The 6877-nt window shown below is 39.6% G+C and overlaps 1 long non-coding RNA gene across 2 annotated transcripts; it reads right to left on the reverse strand.

Annotated features, from left to right (window-relative positions):
- Window positions 1–242: 242 nt before the first annotated feature.
- LOC134547705 (uncharacterized) lies at window positions 243–5410 on the reverse strand. Of its 2 annotated transcripts, none has more exons than XR_010079563.1 (3): window positions 4841–5410; window positions 3631–3764; window positions 243–388 (listed from the first exon to the last, which is right to left on the reverse strand). It is a non-coding gene; the product is annotated as an uncharacterized LOC134547705 (long non-coding RNA). The 2 variants fall into 2 exon arrangements; XR_010079562.1 differs by having other exon boundaries at window positions 243–411.
- Window positions 5411–6877: the final 1467 nt, after the last annotated feature.

The raw sequence follows: 6877 nt of genomic DNA on the forward strand, positions 1-6877 counted from the left end.
CTGACTTATAAGCTTTGACATGGTGAACATGCTTTAAATTTTCTGAATATTTGCTTTCATTGTTTTTATTTAGTTTGAGTTTTATTCTTTTATTCAGAATCACAAAAATAACATGTAATATCTATAACAGTGCCAATTAATATCAACATCAGAATATTGAATGAATTAGCTGGGAAAGACTAAATTAATTTGTTCTGGTCATGGTCTGAATTTTTTTCATTTGTAAAAATCATTACCTTTATTCCCTTGGGGAGCAGAAGAGAATTGCTGGACACATCTCCTTCATGCAGGACTGAGTAGAAGTTGCTATTTTGCTTGCAGGAGGAGATAGCAGTCCAAAACAAGCCTGCACAAGGCTGCTCAGAAATTGAGCTGCATGAGATGGATCCTGTTAGAGAGCAAGGTGTGCATCTGCAAATAGTCAGCAACGGGAAAGCTTACAGAAAACAAAACAAAACATCAAATAACAAGAAAAGGAAATTGTGTCCTCAAAGAAAGTAAGAATTTTGATACAGTGTTCCCTCTATAGTAGCTTGAAATTGTGAATGAATAAATTATTTCACTTTTATTTCTTCCCTGTTCAGGTAAGATCTGTGAATACTTTTGTCTCAAGAAAGAGGGCTGAGCAACCCTTCTTTCCAAGCAGAACTGCCCACAAACCCTGGACACTGGCTACCTGCAGGAGTCACAGGGAACACCAGTGCAACAGAACATTAAAAACACTTATGTTCCTAGCAGGGCAACCCAAAGCAATACTTCACAACCAGTCAACAAACAAGGGTATAGATTGGCAGTTGTGAGCCCCCCTGCTGGAAGTGCTTGCATGGATCTCATGAGAAGCTGAGAAAGTTCCATTCAGTTCACTAACCAGTCCTAAGTCAGCAGCACATCTCAGCTGCAGCCTCTCTGCCAGGCCTACCAGGCTTAGGCATAGATCCCAGGCACATCAACAGAACTAAATTTACAGTGGAACTGTTTGGAATAACTAATTAAGAAGAAGAAATCAGGGTACGTTCAAAATTCTATTCCATGAACATAAAGGGAGGTCATGTGTTGCATATGTTATTTTTTTTGCAGAACGTCATTCTATCACAGCTCTAAATTAATCATGTTTCATCAGAATGGTTCTGCATATCAATACAGCTGCATTGCTTAGGAATTCAGGTATTTCATATGAATTTCATAAGAAAGTGCAAATTTTTAACATCTAGAGTTCCACATCAGAATAAGATCTCACAGTTTCATAAGGTAAGATTAAATTTATAATTGCAAGTTGCAATCACTGTGCTGAAAAGAATATCAAGCTTAAAGTCTACCTGCCCTGTAATATTGCAGGAAGGATTTCTTAGCCTGGAGCTGAAGTGCTGAAGTGATTGATCTGTTGTTTAAGTGCCAGGGAGAGCTTTTAGGACTGGAGACAGAACAATAATGCAGGGTGGTGTTTCTTTGAAATGGGGCTGCTCAACAGGGATAATTCAAAATGCTTATCCTTCTGCAATTTTAGTTACATCTCACTCTGAACTTTTATTTTTCTGCTATAGTACAGCCTGAGAGGAAAATAAAAAACAGAAAGAATAAAGTTCCCATTTCATCCCTTAAAGTGTTTTTAGGGAATGCTCATAACTTTTTTACTGCTTGAGGCTTGCTTTACTGCATTAATGCAAACATGAAACTGTAAGGTCACAAATGAACAACACCAGCCAGAACATGCTAGTCAGATGTAACAAAAAATCCTGATGCAAAGGTAAATCACATAGAAAAAAATATTGAGCTGTCCAAGCTCCCTTTCCAGAAGACACAGAATGAGCAGATTTTAGTCCTAAATAAGCTGTCTCTCACACCTCACTCTAGTTTGCAGGTTTCATTCCTGGCACGTTTTTGGAGCACAGTGAGCTCAGACCAGCACTTTCATTTTTTACTCTGCTTCACTTTTTATTGAGGAGCAGTTTTTCCTCCCCAAAGAGAGTCATATTGTGAAGTGGGGAAAATGTCAGGTGCCTTTGGCCTCCTAAAGCCTGTTAATGGTGTCCAAACAGCCCTAAGTTTTGTGGCCCTGCTGATCTAAAGCAATAGGTCCCATAAGAGGCACACACGGGTTATAAGCTGAGACACAGGAGAATGGTGGGAATGCTGGCTGTAAGTGTATCCTGCACTGCATATAAAGGATGGATATTGAAGCTATTGGAGAGGTTGTCAGAGTAGAGTATGGGATTGTATGAGCATGGACACTGGGAACAATTAGGGGAGAGAGGCAGACAGCAAGGCTCAGAGGCCAGAAGAAAGCAAAAGTAAAGCAGGTTACAGCAGGGCAGCCTACAGAAGGAGCAGAGAGCAGGAACACAAAAATATTAGCTCACTTTAAATGAAGCTTTCCTATGGAGCAAGACTTAAAACTGTAGACTGCAGCTAAGAGTTACTGGAGATGGGGGAAGACCACCAGCTGGACAACACTATGGAGGAAAGACTGAAAATGTCTGTTAATATAACACCATCACGAATTTGCTGTCATCCTGCTTCTCTATAAATCAGATTAAAGTTTTCCATCCAATAGAAAAATATTGCTGGTGAAGATATTTCACTTGCATTTGCAAGTGAATACAATTATTTTACTCATCACCAGGGTATTAGTGTAATCTTCCTAGCCCTCTGGTAAGCACTGAAATACTACTTTTGTGGTGGAATCTTTCATCTGGAATTTATCTCTTCTTGCTGCCAAGCAAGTCCTGCAGAAAAGCTTGCACGTGCATGCTGTTCACTCCATCAGGGTGTAAGGCAGGGCACCAGTATCATGAGGTTTCCAGCAAGAACATAGGTTTTTGTGGCCAGCAGACTGAGAGCTGGGCACCACTTCTGTACTGGCAGGCAGCTGACTGGCAGGTCAAAGGATACGTGCATGTTCTCCCTGGAGTCACAAATGACAAAGAGCAAACTCCTCTCCAAAAGCAGCCAGCAGCGTTCAGCGAGGAGCAGGGAAATGTCTCACACTCTAGTGAAAACATGAAAGGGAGTGAGGAGGGGAAGGGGGAGCCCCTGGAGAAGGGAAATGTGCAGGACCACAGAGTAGGCTGGGCTTATCATAGGACGGATGAGAAATAACAGAGAAAAATACAGCAATTTTACAGGAAGACATTACAAGAGGGATTGGAGCAAGGAGGACTTTCACTGGCATCAGTGATCTAGAGGTGTAATGGTGAAGGCTGTTTAAGACATGGCAGCATTGAAAGCGTGGTGGTGGCCCCTGGCTACCTGGAGGGAACAAGAACAGAGCTGGAAAAACAGGCAAAGAGAACCTGGTGGGGGAGCAGGGGGAACTGACGGTGGAAGGAAAGTAGGAGGAAGACACATTGTGATGTTTTCATTTGAAACTCAAGCTCCTCTTTCGTTAAATTATGACTTAATCAGTAAGAGGTAAGCACTGGTCTCAGCTAAAAATGAGCAATGCTGCTGGTTGCACTGACATTCCTCACACTAACTACGGATTAGTCTTATTAAATTAGTAAGCTCTATTAAAAGAGAAGCTGTTTGTTTATGCCTGCAGCTTTTGCAAAGTAACAAAAGAAATTCCTAATTAATTATGTTTGTTAGCTATTCCTTGGAAAGGGAAAAGGGTAGAGGAGACATAGTGCTTACCTTGAATGACCACCTTCTGCTTAGCTCAGCAAGAGGAACTTGTTTGTCTTTAACCAGACCAATCTTTAGTTGGCAGGATGAGTTCAATGTGCATGTCAGTAGCTGTTACTCTTGTTGCTCTGTAACTCTGTGGGCTAAACAAGGATCTCACCTTAGACTCCAGGTACAAGGCCAGACTCAATCCTCTATGGAGCAATGGGATGGGGAAAGAAGTTCTAGCCTAAAACCAACTTGCAAAATACATCTCTCACAAATAGGAAGGAGGTCACCAAAAATTGTATTGAAAGTTAAGTACATAAGAGACATAATGCAAACAATCCAGAAAATAAGTGTTTAGAATTTAAAGAAAGTCTTCTTCGCAGTGCTATCTAATAACAAATTAATACACGACTAGAAAATTAAAAATGAAGGTTTAATCTGAAATCTTAGTTAAATCTGACCAGAATTTGAATTTGGTGTCAAAACTATCCAAAAGCTGCTTAACAAACATTCTGTAATGTATATTTCTTTAATCAGTCCAAAACTAAAATTAAAATTATGATTATTATAGATAGCACATTTTTCCCTAACAAGTTCAAGCAAAATTTTGTGGCCATTATATTTACTGAAAAGCAATATAAATTGGTTAATGATCAGAAACAAGTGAAGTCCCCTGTGAAGCAGGCATATCTAAAGTAATGCTTCCCTGTGCAGCATCACTGCATGGTAAACCTTTTCATTGAAGCTGGGACTGCAGAAACAAAAAGGCAGAGCTAGTTTAGCACTCTTTACAGAAATGGTGCTCAACAGAAATGGTACTCAACAGCTGTAAGCCTACAGAGTTTAGTTAAAATCTTGTAAAAGAGAGTGTAACACTGCTCATAGATAAAAAATTTTCAGGTGTTTATTAACAGCCCATACAGGTTGATATTCATTCAGATTATAAGACTTCATGTGAAATACCCAGCCCTTCGTGCTTCCAATTCAGTGTCCTGGCAATGCACAGTGAGTTGGAATTAGTTCTTCAGTGCCCTCTACTGGGAATAAAACCAGTATCCTGAATCACATTTTGTCCCTGGGCACTTTACCGAAATAGTGTAAAATGTGTCATTTCCTTATGTACCAATAAAAACCTAAAGAGATTTGCTTTCCCATCAACAAAGTCATAATCAAGACATAGCCTTGGAATAGTTCAGGTTTTTCTGAGTGAAAAATGAAAACTTTTTCTTACTTTTTCTTAGTTCTCTTGCTTTTGCTTTTGCTTTCTCTTTTCTCTTCCTTTCTTTTTTTTTTCTTTTTTGTTGGTTCTTTCTTCTGTTTCATTGTTCACTGTGCAAATAATACACAGTGTTTCAACTCTAACAGAGAAGAAGATGCATAACAGATTGAGTCTGCAATCATCCTTCTAATTGTTAAAACCAAAAAAGAGTATGTTCAGCTGGAGATAGACATAATAATAATAGTGATAATTAGAAAGACATCTATTTACTAACAGATCATTTAAACTGTCTCCTGACAAGACAAACAATTCACTCTTCAGTGTAAAACAAGAGGAGGGTAGGGTTTTGAAGGCAATTTTAACATCTTCTCTAATCTCAAAGCACAAATAGAATAAAGGAGAGTCACTACGAGTTGTTGATCTGTCTAAAATTTATTTTTAAAGGCTAAATCATATTACAAAGGCCAACATGTACTTTTTATTACTTAGCAGACTTAAGTCTTGGATGATCTAGTCAATTTTGTATTTTTTAAATAGAATGAGTTTGGAGCCAACAGAGATGCAGTGAAGGGAAACTCCACCTCCAGCACTTGGTCTCACTCTCATGGCAGTCTGGCCTAGCAGGGTTTGGTGTTTTTCACTCAAAATTCTCTTCTTAGTCATGTCTTCATATTTTAGATGTTATTGTTCATTTCTTAGCCAGCTTCCTGGCTACAATGCCATTTTTCCCAGGTACAAAGTAAAGCCATGATGACAATCAAAGTGTGAATTATTAAAGAAAATTAATAACTGGGCTGGACACAAAAACAAAACAACCAAAAAACCCTCACTAATGTAAATGCTATCAGGCACCAGTGGAACTTATATAATTACCTTTGTACAAATTTCAGAGAAATTGAGGTTAGCTTCTGCTTTGCTTTTTTGGGAAAATTAGTATTGCTAAGCCCAGAAACACTTTGAGAAACATTTTGTATTATAGAATATATTGAATAATAGAATTTAACAACTGTGTAGAGATGGAAAATTAATGACAGAACAATCCTTGACTGTCAAAAATGTGGAGAATACTAACGGCCCAAGATGGTGTGACATGCCAGCTTACTCAGATTCAGCAAACCTGATATATTTTCAAGGTCTCAGTGGATAAAGCTGGAAAAAATCTTTCCAAGCCAGCAACTTCCAACAACAAACCCACCCTTCTGGAGCTGACAGTTGGCACTCTGCAAGACAAAGATGCAAAATACTAATGATGAACATTTGCATTTATTCTTTGTATTCTGCCAGTTTTCTATATTCCCTTAAGTGTTCCTGAAACAAACCCCCAGCTACCCCCGAAATAAAATACAAAACAAATATAGATAAAAGAAAACTGACTAGAATTTGGTGAAACCCATTCTATTTCCCTGTAGCCCCTGCAGCTGTCACAGACACTGTTTTCCAATCCCACATGGATTTACCCACTGGGATACAACCCCAGTAACCTACACTTCTCCCTGAGTCCAGCACCCCCAGCATGGAGTGTACACAGATGGAAATGTCCATCCTTCTCTCTTTCTGTTGATCTGCCCTCATTTGCTGTTAATTTTAATCCCTCAGCTCCTGCCCACGGCCAGGGGACACCCTAGAGCCTGTGGGTTCTGTAGCTGTTCTTTGGGGGCACAAGCAGTGCTGAATCCCAAATGGGATAGCTGCTAATAACCCACCTTTGTCCATCACTGAGCATTTTGCAGTTCCTAATAATTCAGTTACCAGATAACAAAACTGCTGGGCAGAACATGAGCTCCGCCTTCACAGCAAGAGAACTGGTGTCAACAGCTAATTTTGGGAGAGCAGCTAGGAGCAGAAGAGCACTGACTTGCAGTCCCCTGTGACAATCACAGGAACTTGGGGTTAAAACACAGCCTGTTCTATTTCTCCCAGGTGAGACAACATGGGTGTTGTAGGGCTTGTTCCATCAAAAAACTCAACAACAAAAAGTGGTGCAAAATCTTAACCCTCTGTTGTGAATTTCTAAAAAGGAGACAGTGATGGTGGGATGATAAGGATCTC

Source organism: Prinia subflava, chromosome 2 (genome assembly GCF_021018805.1).
Source record: "Prinia subflava isolate CZ2003 ecotype Zambia chromosome 2, Cam_Psub_1.2, whole genome shotgun sequence".
In the NCBI taxonomy this organism is placed as follows: Eukaryota; Metazoa; Chordata; class Aves; order Passeriformes; family Cisticolidae; genus Prinia; species Prinia subflava.